Raw genomic sequence first — 17,971 nt, forward strand, 5'->3', positions numbered from 1 at the left:
CACTTTGAAAAACTTTTCAAAAGCAAACTTCTTGTTACTTAAGACCGAGGTGGAAAATTTAAAAGCCCCCATGCTAAAGAATAATGCTGTCCAAGCTGCAAAATCCTTTACTAATTCATTCTATGGGCACCTACAAGAATGCATGAATCATGCTATCCCAAGGAAAACCAAGACTCACTCCTCCAAGAAAAGGAAACCAGTCTGGTGGACCCCTGCATAAACAAGCTATACAACAGAAGGAGGAAACCAATACAGAAAAAGAGTAAAATCCTAAGAAGGGAAGACATCCCTGATCAGTATCTGCAAGAAACTATAATCCCTCATAAAATCATCCAAGGCTAGCTTCGAAAGAAAAATTGCCAAGGACTCCAAAGATAACCATAAGGCATTCTTTAGCTATGTCAAGAATCTAAGTGTCAATGCTCAGATCTGCTTAAAGTTAGTGCAAAATGGCACAAAATACACTCAACAGACCGATATCGCCAACATCCTGGCAGACAGGTTCAGTGCAAACTTTACCCCCCTCTCACCCCCAAAAGGGCACATATCCATACCAGAAGAATGTAGAGCTCCTGAAATCACAGGCACTCAAGTTAAAACAGCCCTCTCCAAAGCCAAAAACACAGCATCAATGAGACTGGATGGTGTCCCAGGCTGCGTCCTACACGAGCTCAAAGATGATCTAACCCCTCACCTAAACACACTGTTCAAACTCAGTCTCTCCACAGGCTACATATCCATAGAGTGGTGCCCTGCAATGATTATTCCACTCCACAAAGGTGGAGCCACAGCAGACCCCAGTAACTATCTCCCTATAAGCCTGACCAGCTTGGTCTGCAAGACTATGGAGCACATCATCTTGGAACTCACTAACAGAGACATTGGGAACCTCCAAACACTGGACCCTACCCAGTTCAGCTTTGTTAAGGGTAGATCATGCCTCCTAAACCTGGTGGACTTCTTTGAGACAGTTACCAAGGGTATAGATGAGGGAACGGTGGCACACACAGCCTACCTAAACCTCGCAAAGGCCTTTGACACCATTCCCCATTCTGGTATTATCGTCAAGCTCACCAGTCTGAACATAAACCCCTATGTCACAAGATGAGCTGCCAACTGGCTCATGGACAGAACCCACATGGTGAGAGTTGCAGAAGCAAGGTCCGACTCTAAACCAGTTACAAGTGGCATTCCCCAGGACTCAGTCTTAGGACTCCTCCTGTTCGGCATATACTTCTCAGATGTACAGGCAAGCACAGGAGGACTATGGCTGACCAAGTTCGCAGATGACTGCAAACTAGGGGCTATAACTGACTCTCTGGCTGACACAGACATCCTCCAAAAGGGTCTCACTGAGATGGATAGCTGGTGTCAAAATCATGCCCTCAGGCTAAATGCCAAAAAGTGCATTGTCATCCCCTTTGGAAAAAACAAAGTACCCACAAACTACCACATAGGTGGTAGTCCCCTAAATAGAGAAGACGTAATAAGGGATCTGGGGACCCAAGTAGATAGTAACCTCTCTTTTGATAATCACATTGCCAAAGTGGTTAGAAAATACTTCTATGTGGCCCACCTAATCACAAAAGGCTTTGCATCCAGATCAAAAGAGGTCATTGTGCCCCTCTACTCATTACTCATCACACCCATCATAGAGTACAATGGCCCATTTGGGATGTACCTTACAAGACACCTGCAACAGCAGGAAAGACCACAGAAGTACTTCACCAAGAGGATCACTGGCCTCAAGCAGATGCCCTATGCAGCTCGACTGAAGAAACTCCAGCTGTACTCAGTTACATACTGCCTACTCGGAGGTGATCTCTGCCTGACATGTATAGCCATCCAACCCAGAATTGATGGACATGCTCCACCTAAAGAAAACCATATCCTTTCCAGCCACATGCTCTAGGGATCTAAACCTCACCACAACAATAAATAGGACATGCTGGAGGGATAGATTCCTGTCCCAGAGACTTCCCATGTTTTGGAACAGGATTCCAATCTACATTAGGCAGAGCTCCTCACTAACACTCTTCAAGAGAAACCTTGACGAGTGAATGGGAAACAGAAAGTTTACCCTGGGGATCACTTCAGTGGCTCTGCTGGACAGAAGCATAGGGAACTAACCTAAGGGGGGTGAGAAAGCCAACACATTCTGGCTAGGCATATAAATGCCTTTGGGCAGATAGCCTAGTACCTACCTACGAACCTATAACATTTTAAAAGTGCCCCTGATTATTTCTGGATTTAACTTCAGTAATGTTGAGATTTGTTCCTGAATCAATTAGACTATTTCTCAGCCAATTGTCACCCAACTAACTTAAAAAAATCAAGTGGAGAATCAATCACTTTCCTTGATTTACTTTGAACAGTATGATGCAAGATAACACACCTGTTTACATAAATAACATACCTTGTTTATTTTGTTAACATTGAAGCTGTAACATTTTAGTAATGCATACATAGTTCAGTTTGTTGGCTCAAACAAGCACTGTTGTTTATAAAATAATTTATTTCAAAATCTTAAATAATTACAGTTTGATTTTCTTGTCTGTCACTGCAAATTAAATGAGAAATTTCATAAAAGCTGACTTCCTTCTCCTTTTATCATTTCTTTTCAAACATTCATTGTGCAGAATAACTTCTTTTATGAAGCCTCTAAATTGAAGAATGAAAATTCTATCTGAAATAGATATCTTCCATTGTGACTTACAATGTAATCAAATACAAGGCATTAGTTCAAGTTTTATTCAAAGGAATGTGAACAATACCTTCTGCAGAACAAAGCCTTATTAGGTATTGTAGTTAACTGATTACTTTCAGATAACACTAGCCAAGCAATTGCTGGATAAGTAGATGTCTGCAGAAGTTAAGAGCGTGCACAATAAATTTTTACTTCAATTTCCCTTAAAGTACATTACTGCTCTTTCTAAAGGGGTATGAATTAAAATCATAAAAACAGTGTGTAATGTACAACAGACATTTTAAGAGCCATTTAAGGTTTTGTAAAAGCATTTAAAAATTACCTACTGACCAAATGAGGATCTTCTAGCACTGCATTTTGTCATTTATATGATCCTAGTTTGTCTTTTATATTTTTCCTTATACTTAAATGATAGTCACCTTAGTTGACCTAGTAAGAGCACAGAAATTCCTTTCATTGTCACATTCATAAATTCATTCCCATTGTAGACACACCAACAGGCTGTAGCCTCTGAAGGGCTGTTTCTGAAATGGTATAAAGGTACTTCTTTTAGTCATTTTCTGGTACAATTTATCTGATTTATTGTACAAAGTCATGGCCTGTCTGAGCATCTGGCAATTCTCAGGCAAATAACTAATTCCAAAGAAAATTTCACATATATCTCAGACACAACCACAGACATGCACAAGCATGCACAGGTACACACAAATCACTCATATACTCTGCAGTCATACACAGGTACACACATATCACTCGTACTGCACATATATGCATGCACTATATAGAAGATTGCATGTAGGAGGATAATTGTGCATGCAGAAAACTGACAAACAGGCTTCACGCAGAAGGCACCCAAGCCAGCAAATGAACTAGATAATAAAGTGATATGAAGCTGCAATACAAATTGCTATAGAAGTGTTCACTAGTAATAAGCTTATTGCATTCTGAAAATGTTCTTTTTTTCTTTTCTTTGGTTAAGAATTATATCTTCCAATATGTTTCACAACATATAAAAATATGAAAAGTTCCCAATGATCAGAAATTTCAGTAAACATCTGCTATAAAATATGTGATGGACCCTTCCAGAAGCATCAAAGGTATGTTCTGATGCTGAAATTTTTACAGTGATGCAGAACATCTGTGCAATGGTCAATGCACATACACTAATGTGCATTAATGGGCAAAGCCAAGTTCAGGCAGACATCTTTCACATCAATGCCAAAAGAACAAAAATTCTCTTTAACTGACTGCTAGCTCTTTTATTTGTATTCTTCTGCTATGCCAAAAGGTCTATCAATATAATCTGTAATCAAAATCAGTTTCAGATTTTTTTTTTATTGACTCTTTATCTTCTTTTGGCTTTTCCCAGTTAGGCGTCACCACAGTGGCTCACTTGTCCACTCATGATTGGCAGTGGAGATTTACAGTGTCAAGTTGCCAGCCCAGTTCCCAACCTTCCACAGAAGGTACACACATGCATGCACTCACAACTAGGGCCAATTTAGAGTGTCCAACCCACCTACAGCATGTCTTTGGGAGGAAACTGGAGCACCCAGAGGGTACCCACGTGACCACAGGGTGAACATGCAGACTCTGCAGAGAAGACATCCCAGCTGAGGATTGAACCAGAGAACCTCTTGCTGTGAGGCGGCAATGCTAACCACTGCACCACTGCGGCCACCCCCTTTTTATTGACTCTTAATTAAGCCTTTAAATATCTGCAGTTTCTTGCTTCCAGATTATGCAGCATTTATCTTTCTAGAATATGTCATTATATCACTCTTCCTTTTGCTACTCGACCCGAAACGCATCCCCTTTCCAGGCCTTAGCTATAAAACTCCAAACCCAACTTCCTAGGATTAAAATTATTTTTTTTTTCAGATTCTACCCATCTTCAGTTCTCCCACCCAAACCAAATAAACAAAATTACCAATTTTTGGGGACCACCTTCATGAAAATTTCCTCCACTTATACATGACATCCTGCCAACAAATCTTAACCTTGTTAAACCCCAAAACATGCAAATGTGTCCTCCTCACATCTCCATCCATTACTGTTGGCATTCCTCCAACCTTTTAAAAATTGCAGTGGAGTCCTGAACCATCTATGCATCCATCTCAAATGGTGATCTTGTATCAAAGGTGGGGATCTAATCTTAGTCCCTTTCCTAATTGCAGACTTCAGATCTGCCTTACCATAGCCTATTCCATCATTATCTTCACATTTCTCTCAACTTGTCAATTTTTCTTTCCATACACCCGGCTGACTAATGGTCTATAAAATTTGTCCGTACAATTTCTTACCCCATTCTCACATTATGTATGAGCAAAAGTCCTCCATTATACAATGCTCTCCATCAATCTGTTATTCTTTCTCATTTCCCATTCCAACAACCTGAAACACTGATGTTCATTACTCTTTATCTGCTCAGATTGAAGCCATTTTGTTTCAGGCAACACTGGTAGTTCTACTTAAAAGTGACAATTTCTCAAATACTAGTTTCACGTCCTCTCCAAAATTGCTCCCTTACTAAGCTAATCCCTTTTGACTGGCACTTAATCCAGCTCAACATTTGTATTGCTATTCAAATATTATGACTTTTCCACAAATATGTGAAAAATAAATAGAAAACAATCAATTGCAGATTTTTCCTGTATTGTTTACTACTTATCTACTACACACCATACAGCCCCCTGTGAGCTTACCTTTACCTTCTTTTCTACATAGGTCAGCTAGAGGAATGCTGGAACACCTTCTACACACAGTCTCATCTGATGATAGTGATGCTATACTCACCTCTGTTGCTTTGACATAGGGTCCATTTACTGAATCGATCATGCCCTCACTGCCAGAATTTTCATATTCATAATACTGTTACATTATACTCAAGCACTCATATAGGTTCATAGGTTCATTGGAGGTTACTAGGCTAACAGTCCTTGAGCCTTTACAAGCCTAGCCATGTTAATCCCAAGTATCCCCATTTGTTAATTTTGGGTAGTTCGCAGAATGAATTTATGAACAGATCGGGTGTGTGATCGACACTGGCTACCCCTGTGCATGAGGGACATGGGTACCAAACCAGGGATGAATTTGCAGTCTCACATCAAATTATCTAGGTTGCATTTGAATAGCGTCAGGGAGGAGCTCTGTTTTACATGAATAGGAAGTCTATTCCAGAGAAGCGGCAGTCTCTGGGAGATGTATATGTCCCTCCAACATATTCTGTTAATCTCACAAGCTAGGTTGAGATCCCTAGAGTGAGTGACTCTTGTGCGATTTGACTTGTGAATGTGCAGCATTTGCATTATGGAAGGGTTGGACATTGTCCCTTAGGCTAGGCACTAGTCACCTTTCAGCAGCCTATAAGATACAGAGAAAAGTGACAGGGCTTTCAGCCTGTCCACACAGGTCATGGTTTAGAGTCCTTGTATTTACTTATTGAGAAGCTTCTGAGGTCTCTCCAGCTGTTGCAGGTGCCTGGTAAGGTACATGCAAAAGGGTTCATTATACTCTAATAGTGGTCTGATGAAGGTCGAGTACAGTGGAGTTATGACAGCCCTTGACCTGGATGCTATGTCCTTGCTTATGAGATGCACTACATAGATGGTTTTGCTTCCCACTGTAGAAACTTAGTGGTAAATGTTCAGATTGCTATCAGCCTGTGTTCCCAAGCCTCACTCCACTGGGTTGGAACTCAAGGGGATGCTGTACATATTGAAATTTGTAGGGAATTCCATTTTGCCAAAAGAAATAGTAATCCTTTTTTTTTTTTGCATTTAGGTTTAGACCATGGCTTTGTAACCAAGCATTGTTTTTTGTTAGCCCTTCTTTTAATATGTTGACACAGTTGGGGGACTCAAATGATTGCTCACAGTTTGCGATCATCAGTGAACTTGATGAGCCAGAGTCCATCTACTTTGGCCTGGACTGGACTTCTGAGAAATTGATGCCAAACAGAAAAGGGCACAGCACAGACTCCTGAGGTACTCCACTGATGACAGGTTTGGTGGAGGTGGAGTCACCAAGTTTGACAGTGAGTTTTGTTGGTGAGCCAATTGGCTACCCATCTTGCAATGTAAATGATATTCCCTATCTGGGAGCATTTCTCAATGATGCCAGAGTGGGGGACTGTGTCAACATTCTTGGTAAGGTCAAGATAGGCTGTGTGCACTGCATTACTTTCATCCATTGCTTTGGTGGCATTCTCAAAGAAATCAACCAGGTTTATTAAGCATCAACTACACTTAATGTAGCAAAACTGAGTTGAGTCCAGTGTTTGGAGGTCATGTATATCCTTGTTGATTAGGTCCGTGATGATTCTTTCCATGACTTTGCAAATGAGGCTGGTTAGACTTATGGGTCAGTAGTTCCCAGGATCAGTTGATGGCCCCTCTGTGCAGGTGATTACTGATGCTGTTCTCCATTCTGCAGGAACATAGCCAGTTTTCAAGCTATGATTAAAGAGAATGCCAGCTGGGTACACTATGTCTTGTTTTAGATTGTTTAGTAAACAATCTGGAATATTATCTGGTCCCATTGATGCCATGTTTTTGGCCTTGGTGAGTGCAGAGATGACCTCTTTTCTAGACATACTAGGCAGTGGGCTGGTGTCAGGTATGCTTTACGATATGGTAGATGGGAATGGGGGGGTTAAGTTCAAGCTGAATCTGTCACCTAGCAGGTTGGTGATATCTTCTGGTGTAGTATGAGTGATTTGATCTACAACCAGTTCAGCACATAATTGGGCATTCCTCTTTAGACTTTGTACATAGTTAAAGAATGCCTTGTGATTATCTTTGGCTAGGCATGTGATTTTAGTTTCGTAATTTGCTTTAGAAGACTTTACAAGATTTCTGATTTTCTTGTTTAGGCTTAGGAAGGAAAACTTCAAATGCAGAGTGATATCCCTATTGCTTTTAGACAACAGTTTTTCCTATTGTTATATAATAGGTTTATGCTTGAGGTCCACCACAGTGGTTTGTTTTTACTGGAAGACTTGGTTTTGATGCAGTCAGGTACAGCAGAGTTTATGCAGTCACTTAAATGTTTTTACAGGGCATTTGCATACACTTCTGCATATTGATCATTGATATCTATGACATCAGGTGTTATGAAGCTTTTTATACAATTGCTTAGTAGACTGTAGTTAGCTTTGGTGAAATCTTTTTTGTAATTTTTGGTCCTGTGAGGGTGTCAGTTCCAGTAGTTACTTCAAACAAGACTGATTTGTGGTCTGACCTAACCAGAGAGGGCATTGTGTATGAGGAAGTACAGTGACCCACCCCAATGTTGGAAAGTATCATTGTCTAGAACATTAGAGCTCCCAGTGGGGGTGCAGACTATCTGTCCCAGTGCATTTGTGTTAACAAATTCCAGAAACCTCTGTGTGAGAGTGTTTTTGCTCATGTATGTCCCCCAGTCTATAGAAGAATAGTTGAAACCTCCTATGACTAAGGTGTTGGGCTGTATGGAGAGGGCTTGCCATAAATTGAAGTAGGTGGTGTGTTCCTCCTGATTCATGGTGGGGGATGCATAGCTAGCACTGATGTGGTATGGTACTTTCCCAATAGTTAATTGGACATGGAGTAGTTTGAGAGTCTTGTTGTTTGACCAGTCTTGGAATGTATTTGGTTTTAATGAAGATGGAAACACCTCCAACTTTGGTCCCTTCACAATTATTTTGAGGTCGGAAAGTATGCAAAGTGCTGTAGCCTTGCAAGGCTGGTGTGCTCTCAGCAGCCTTGAGCCATGTCTCATTAACTACAAAGACATCAGTATTCTCCAAAGTCAGCAGTGCTTCCAGGAGTGCACTTTCATGTTTAAATTCCTAGCATTAAGCAGCACGACTCTGAGTTTTCATTGGAAAATGTGTTGGTTTGACATTACCTAAAATAGGCACTATGCAGGAGGCAAGGGGCTTTGCCAGTATCAAAAAGCCTAGGGTGAACAGGTGCAGACAATCTCTAGCAAAGCAGCGAGGTCTGTCAACCATATCCTACCAGGTTGGCAGATATGGATACCCCTGGACTGACACCAGAAGCTGAGCCAGCTGTTGAAGTCAATCCTTTTTTTGTTTATACTGTAGCATCATCCTAGGTGAGGACAGGATACTGCTTAGGACTAAGGACATACCTGTTTGTCAACACATACACAGAGAGTTCCGTCATGTCTCTCTTCATATAGTACAGAGAGGTACATCTCAACTCATTCACTGCAACATGGACTCCGACAGTCATAACGGTGCTTGTTATTGAGTGACTTCAGCGCATGCATAATTTTTTTGGATACCGGCACCTGCTAGGCAGCTGAGCATGACCTTCTCCTTGTCCAGTCTGGTGTGAGGGACATATGATGTGTTTTGCCTTAGTGTCTTATTTGTTGAGAAATGTGTGTGTGTGTGTTGATATGTGTAATGGTTTCCTTTTGCTTACTGGTGAGTTTGGCTGGTATGCATTTGCGAGGTCCCTGTCCTTTTGGTAGGCTTTTAGTGATTGCCACCACATATGTGGTTTATGTGTTATGATGTTATTTTGTGTTGAGGTGAGGTTTTATTGAGAAGTGAAGCATGTGTGCTGACTACCTGTTTGATGTCTAGTTTGTTTTTACATGAGAGAATTGACTGCAGTTCCACAGTGTCTTTGCATACTCTCACATTGAGTATTAGTCTGCTTTAGGAGTAAATGGTTGAATGGTTGTCAGTATACATGAAGCAATTGTTACATTGCCTCAAGATGCCCATATCAATCAAGCTGGTAGGAGAAATGATGGGAAACTGCCAATCCATTGTGGCAGGATTTTTATGAATGTGGTATTTGGGAAGGAAGTGGGCTAGCAGGACTTTGGCTTAACTAGTGGGCTAGTTTGACTTGGAGGAGCAAGGCAGTTGGTGTATAGTAGCTTGTGGATGATAAGTGTGAGAACACTGCTTACAGCGCAAATGAGTTGTCCTTTGCTCAACAGGGAAGCTGGAGGGGGGGGGGTTCTACTGGAAAGTCTATAGGAGAAAAATAATGTTCCCAGGCATTTGCATCTATATAGGGCACTGCTAAACCTCGTTGAGTGGTGCGCAGCAATGGGCAAATGCAAGGCTTGCATACTGGCAAATTTAAACAGTTTTTAACACAACTACCAATAAGAAAACCCCAAACTGAGCTTTTCTCCAGCAATCCATAATGGATCTTGAGCTACACACTTCTGCCACAAGGGTGCAGGGAGGCCTTCTTAATGTAAGATGGCTGGTTTAAGACCATCGTGATCTCCAAAAAACAAAATTCCAACTCTGTGTTAAAACGAATTGTAATGTAAATGTCAGTACCATACTGATGGCTATTTGTCAGTGACATGAATAATATAGGACTACAATGAAATCATTAAATAAGAGTATAGTGTATAGAAAATGGGTGGTGCAGTGGTGCAGCGGTTAACATTGTCACATCACAGCAAGAGGTTCGCCTCCACTGAAAATAGGCGCTGTCCTAGTCAGACTTTCCTGGTCAACAAACGTTAAATAAAATAAAAATAAATAAATTCTGTAAGCATTTGTAATGAGACAAAATAGCATCAATTTAAACTTACTGCATGAATTTATGACAACTTTCTGCCAAAAAAGATTGTGGGATTTCCCTACAATTTTCAAAACAGCTGGGAAATTTGACATATTTTGTTGACTAGCTTATGATTCTTCTCCTACTCATCTAATCAAACTTAGAGTCTTAAAATATGTTGCAAAAATGATACATCATCTTTTGTTTACATCGTTCAGAAAAATGTTCCAATGCCAATTCCTTGTTCTGTTTTATAGGTTTATAGGTTAGTACTAAGCTAACTGCCCTTGCGAGCCATTTTAAGCCTAGCCAAGTGTCCCTTGTGAGACTCAAACCCTGCACCTTGTGTTTGCAAGACAGACATCTTAACAATTAGGCCACCCTCCCAACCCCATACTTTCATTGGATGATTAAATACCACGTATTTCACTTTTTCTGTGAAGGTACACATTATTTTTCATTTAACTGAATTTTATCAGTTTACTTAGGGTCTATATTAGAACATCGAAAGTTTAATGGTTTGAATCACTAAAGGTTGACCTTTAATGATCGAACCATTACAATTTCAAATGTTCAGAAAAAATAAATTAAAAAAAAAAAAGAAAATCTAAAGGGTATAGACGGGGGGGCAAGGCCCCCTGCACTCCCCACGTGGGAGGCTGTGCCCCCCCCAATTCCCCTGCTACTTAAATATACCAACTCCAAGACCATACTACATTGAAGTAAATGGAAATCTCCCTTTCAGAGATTTCCGTTTACTCGTACAACGTTCAACACTTTTGCTATTCTCGTGTCAACAATGTCAGATTCAACATTGTCAGCTTTCGAGAATATAATAGGCAACTGTTTACTTATAATACTGTTCTCTTCTGGAGGAAATGTCCATGCATGTGAGACCATCTACATGCATCCTAATTTCTACATGTTGTTTTAATGCCAATATCTCAAGGGTCAAAGATCAGAAAGAAAAATAGATAACTTTATAGGTGGTTTCCAACAAATTTCAAGTTACTTGTACAAGAGCGTCTTGTAATTAGATCAAGCATTTACACTTTGTTTTAGGTGGCTGTCCTATCTGTTTAAAAAAATAATAAAATAAAAATTAAATAAATAACATGAACAGTGAACATGTCTCCTGACAGGCCATCTATGTCTCATTATAGAATGTATCTGTTTATAGAAAAAGGGAAATTAAAAAAGTAGATAAATCAGGCCTATACACATGTACAGATATAAATAAAATCCATTTAACACCAAGTGTTGATATAACAGGATAAAATTACACATTAGCCAACTCTGACTACCTCATTAAGAAATTCTCAGGCCTATATTTTTATAGCTCAAGTGGACTCAAAAGTAGTTTTCCTCCGGTCGATTGCAAATGTTGAAGGTGTGATGGAGAAGAAAGAGGCAATTGGGACTATAATTTTGAGAGTGCAATGAGCTGGCAGACTTTATAAATTCCCTGTAGACCACCCTGTCTATTCATATTATCAAAAATAGTAAATTTCTTTACAATGTCCATGTTTTTACCCATACTCCCCTGTCATCACCCCATTTCATTAGCATATTATTTTATATCCACTTTTGATTCTTGTTCTGTTATTCTCATCATTAACTCCTTTATGCCACATTCTCTACATGAGCTGAGGGTGTTGCATCCATTTCTCTCTTGATTCATTGTCACTCTGCTGCCTTCCATTGACAGCCATGCTGACTGCTGCAGGTATTCTCTCATAAAATCCTTCAGTTTCTTGGCTGGATTTCCTCTTAGCTTCTTCCACTTTTTCTCTCTCAGCTCTTCTTTACCACATCTTCTTGAATGTATGTGACCAAATCACTATAATCTGTTTTCTTTGTCCTTCTCTGCAATTGTTGCTTCTCTGGCTTCAGTTTTGATGCCCTCATTTCTTCATTTGTTCCTAGTATACAGTCTACCACCCAACTCAGACTCAACCACCTGCATAATTTCTAGATTCTTCATCTGCACTGCATTTGCTGTCCATGTTTTTGGGTGATACAGAAACACTGGTAACACTATTGTTTTGTACACCTTACTTTTTAGCTTCTCTGGTATTTGTTTATTAGACATTACCCTAATTACTTTCTTCCTGCTGGCTGCAGTATCTCTAACTCTAGCTTCATCATCATTTAGACTTCCATTCTCCATAACTACCACTTTCAGATAATAAAAGCTGCTAATTCATTCAACTATTTGCCCTTTTATCTCAGTTTTCATCTTCTAATTTCCATTAGCTGCCAGGCAAACTTTCTTATCTGTACTCAATTTAATCTCATGTGCCTCCAGTTTAGCATTTCACAACCCTATTTGTTGAAGTTCTGCTCAGAAACTGCTTGCAATGCCACATCACCTGCATGCAGCAGCTTTGCTGATCCATCCCTTCTGACCTGATTGCTAATGTTGTCCATAATCTGTATGAGTAGTACTGAGCTCAGAGCTGAAAGTCTGTTCCACTCCCACTCTCCATACCACTCAGCCTGCAAACATTGAAAATAAGAACGCTGGCTCTTGAAAAGTAAAAACATCCACCAAAAAACCTGGACATCTTATTAACATAAAATCTGAATACCAAATATCTCTGCTTTCAGCAGGAATGTGGGGTACTACTCAGAAAAATGTTTAAAACAGAATGGTAAATTGGAAAAATGTAAGCACATTATCAGAGAGAGTCTAAAATTTGTAGACTTTATTGAACTGTATTGCAAAATTCTGCCACATAATGTCATTTATTATTGTTTGTGAAAAAAATTGAGATGTGAGGTGTGTATTGTCTTTCTTCATATTATTAGTGCCATTACTATATTAGTCATGTAGTATATTGTTTCTGTGTACAAGACATGCTCAAAATATCAAGTGTGATGAGGGTGAGACAGAAAATTGTGTGAAGATAAATTAAGCTTGAGAATATCTCCAAAAATAGGATCAGCATGTGCAGGGGTAATTCAAGAATGAAAACAGGGACATTTCTCCAAAATGCAGATAGTTGAAAGGTCCTGCTGTCACAATAGGATACCATCTGTAGCCAAAGATCACTCATACGTGTTACTGGGTCCTTGTAAGTAGGCTACCCTAATTCTACAATGTTTCTGAGACTTTGAGCCATTGGAACAGCTTTCTTGGGATCTTGCCATATTCTTCTTTATGGGGATAGAGAATAAAAAAAATATACCATCAGACTAGCAGAATCTAAAATTAATAATTTCAAAACCATGCTACATATAAGCTATTGAAAGCCTTCATCTTAAACTTACATGATGTACAATACAACTGCACTGATATCTGACCTATATCTAGTGCTATTTAAGAGTTAATGTTTGTTCATATACTATTTATTTATGTTGTCATAATTGTCATATGTTTCTAAATATCTCAACAACCAAGTAGCAGACATGACTGCTTAGCCTCATATGGGTGGGCAAAGTGCTGCTGACAGTAAGTGTGTAGCTTAAGAAATTACTGAGATACTTTCAGTTGTTTGCAAAACATTATACAGTTAATATTTACTATGTTTATTATCACATATAAAATCCAGTTTAAGACATAGAATCTAATGAATGTTTCCACAGAAAAGATTTGTTTGTTCTGAACAGTTTGCCACTTACATTTCTTTAGTAATCTTAATGGTGCCAGAGATGAAAACATATGTATAAAATGTGAGGCTATAACTTAATTTAGTCAAAAAACTCATTGTGAGCCGAGTTCAAACCTCCAGAGCTCCATTGGAATGCTTGAGTTAAAATCTACATAAATGAGGAATGATCACTGTCTCTAGGTGATGGCCAGTGTTGATGAGACACCCTGATTCCATATACACAATTTGAAAAGGAAGATTGATGCCAATGCTGATATGTCTCACTGTACATTTCACACATGAACATTAGCTCAAGCAAGTAGAACAGGGGATATAGCAAGAAAGAAATACAATAGGACTGGATAACTACTGCATGACTCTGAAAAAGAACACCAGTGTCCTCTTTTTTAAAGTAAATGAGTTTCAAAATAAGTATATTGAAAGATGCGTGCCAAACAGAACACTGTAAATATGCACACACTACTAGGAAACTATACTTACTATTCACTGTGATCAAAATAATATTTGTGGATTGCAAAACATTTAATCACAAAACAATAATGTCTATACAGTCTAACCACCCACCTATAGATTTCATGAATATACCAAGTATTGTTATGACATATGGCACTCTTTTTCCAAAAGATGGACCAGTAAACAGATTACATTAACCAAACAGCTCTCCTTAAAATGTAAGAGGTTTCTTGTACTTCTCTTTGTAATGCATGATGAATAGAAGGGGAATATATTCCTGTGGTTACCCTTGCAGAAAACACACACACACACACACACACACACACACACACACACACACACACACACACACACACACACACACACACATACACACACACACTGCTAGAAAATAAATCACAACTGCTTGTCTGTACCTTGTAAATATTGTCTATAATATACAAAATTTAACAAAGGAAGTGTATACCAGTCCTGCTTTAATGCATATCCTATAACAGGGAGACCATTTCACCAAGTAACTTCTGGGAAGAGTGTTCTGAATACATCTTTGAAATTTGCAGAGAAATGTGTTCAGATCCATAGCTTATCCAGGTCAAAATAACTCCTTTTAACTAAGTACTTGGTTATTAATACAACCCTATTTAATTTGCTTTTCTTTCTGAATGGCTTATAGCAGGTATCACAAAGTACATGCATTAATATAAGTCTGTCTCCCCAGTAATGCACAGCTGCCCCTTGAGTCTACCCTTCCAGTCATTTTCTCATATCCATATTTGATTTAGTTCAACGCCACTGTTAAGATGACACAACTTAACCGTTTCATGGTAATCTCAAACCAGAATTTTCACGTTATCAATCCAAAAAGGAGTGGCACAAACAGATAAAAACTCTGTACCAAATAACAATATAATTGCAACAGTGTAAAGAATCTCAAAAGGAGTAAAACGCAATATACTGCCTTATTATCTCAGCTTAAAAAAGAAATCAACAAACTTTTCACACTCAAAGGACACACGGTGATACGGGTATCACATGATTACTGACAGTAAATGTTTTAAAGAGAAAAATACTTCATTTCTTACTGCCCTCAATTTAAGACCAAATTTTATAGCACTGAGGCCATTTAACACTGGTGTTTTATCAGCTCTCTGAACACTAATCCATTTACATTCATGGAACATGGTAAAATATATTAAATCTCCATCTCTTAGACTTTCTTTCACAACTTTTAAGACAGCAAACCTTAAAGACAAGATTGCCATCACTGAAAAGTGATGGTAAAGGGCATTAACTACCATTTACTGCTATGTTTCTTCTTGAAAATGTATATCTGTAATGGAAGCACTTAAAACTGTGGTGTGCAGAGTAGATTGGCAGTCTCTTAAAGCTTTTATTTAATGAATTGCAATGTATCTTCATAGTTTACATTTTAGGTAATCAATTATTTTGCCAGCCACTTGAAACATTTAGCCATCTGTTTCATTCAGATTTTCAAGTTTAAATCTATTTGCATGCTTATATCTAAACAGAGATGCAAATAATTTCATTTCCTACTGAAGATACAAATGAAGATGAAACTTTCTTCAAATCATGATCAACTGTAAGGTAAACATACACATAAGCTATATCTTTCATTATTACATAGCATTATCCCCTATTTTCTAAGTTGACTAAATAACAAAATATTACTTGTTTCTGTCAGTCTGATGTTTTATTACAAATTTTTGAAATATGTACCAAAATTTTAAAACTCAGGTAGTACAGAGCACAAAGACAATTAATCTTGATAATTTCTCCTCTTTATAGCTCACTTCTCTGTTGCTCCTCCTATTAAGTACCAGACACATGCATTGAACACTGTGCTTCTGTGTAAAACTTTTTATAGTAAAAATCACACAGATCCATACTATTGTATCTTACAACACTTTTTTCGTACAATGTGATTATCATGCCCCTATACAAATCTGAAACGATCTAGCACTGTTGCCTATATCATTTACTTTTTCTCAGCTATCAATCTATTGAGTCATCAAATAATGGTGCAATTCAAACATTCAATGACATTATTCAAGTCTGCTTTCCACTAGAACATCTAACAATGCCACCTTCCTATCCACTGAGCAAAAACTGAGCTTTATTGCCAATTGCCCCATATTATTTAATAGCAACAGGGATCCCTTTGAAATATGCATATGTACAGTCATTTCACATATACAAGTTACTGTGGCTTTCCTTTTCATATGTCCAAAGGAGAGATATAAGGTATTGTAGGAAACCTATGTTGCCAAATCAAATTTTAATATTTCACACTACAAGTAAAATGACAACTCAGTGTTGGGGGGGGGGGTGGCCAAGCTGGTGATGGACTAACAACTTAGTTTCTCAGCTCTGCTATTTGAGTTATACTTCTGACAAGGATTATTAATTTTTCGATGTTGTGGACTTTTTAACTTTGAAGACCATCTTCTTTTTAAGATTTTGGAATATTATATTCATAATTATATCCTCAATTTTCTTAACTCCTGTCAAAATTCAAACAGAAAATGTTTGGCCTATTCTTCAAAATGAGTTATTCCAAAACTAATTTACAGGACTTGTCATTAAAGAAGGAAATCACTTCTTACTAGCATATAAGATTTCTCAATAAAACTATATAAAATGGACAATAAACTAAATAATTTCAAAGAACAATGCACAAAACAAATGGAACTGTACTGCAACATGAAATAATAATGCAACAGAAGACTTGCATCTCTAGTATGGACGAAGCACTAAATGATATAAAAGAAAGGGTTTCAGAAGAAGAACAGAATATTGAAGTTTTATTAAAGCAAAATACTTCTTTACTAAATAAAACAGATCATCTTGAAAATATGTCTAGAAGGAACAATATATGCATTTATGGATTACCTGAAAAATAGAAGGAGACATATAAAACTGTTACATACACTGACCTTTGGACTGCAGAAAGGCACACATGTTTTGTGCAGCTGTAGCCCACATATATCTATCTATCTATATATATATATATATATATATATATATATATATATATATATCTATATATATAGATATATATATATCATATACATATATATATATATATATATATATATATATATATATATATATATATATATATATATATATATATATATATCTATATATATATCTCTATATATCTATATATATCTATATATATATATATATATATATATATATATGTAATCATATAATCTATCTATATATCTATCTATATAGATATATATGTATATATGTATATATATATATATATATATATATATGTGTATATATATATATATATATATATATATATGTATAGATATATATATATATATATATATATATATATATATATATATATATATATATATATATATATATATATATATATATACATATATATATATTGCATTCAGACATCAGGTCCACACTCTCTAACTCTCCTTCCTGCACAGCTGCACTGTTCTGCCTTGCTACAACACAGACAGGTGCCACATGTGGACACAGCCTAACATTAGATATATTGTGAGTTGTGTATATATATATATATATATATATATATATATATATATATACACACACACACATATGTATACAGACACCTATAAGTATGTATATATATGTAT

Source organism: Protopterus annectens, chromosome 8.part1 (assembly GCF_019279795.1).
Source record: "Protopterus annectens isolate FY-2018-M chromosome 8.part1, PAN1.0, whole genome shotgun sequence".
In the NCBI taxonomy this organism is placed as follows: Eukaryota; Metazoa; Chordata; order Ceratodontiformes; family Protopteridae; genus Protopterus; species Protopterus annectens.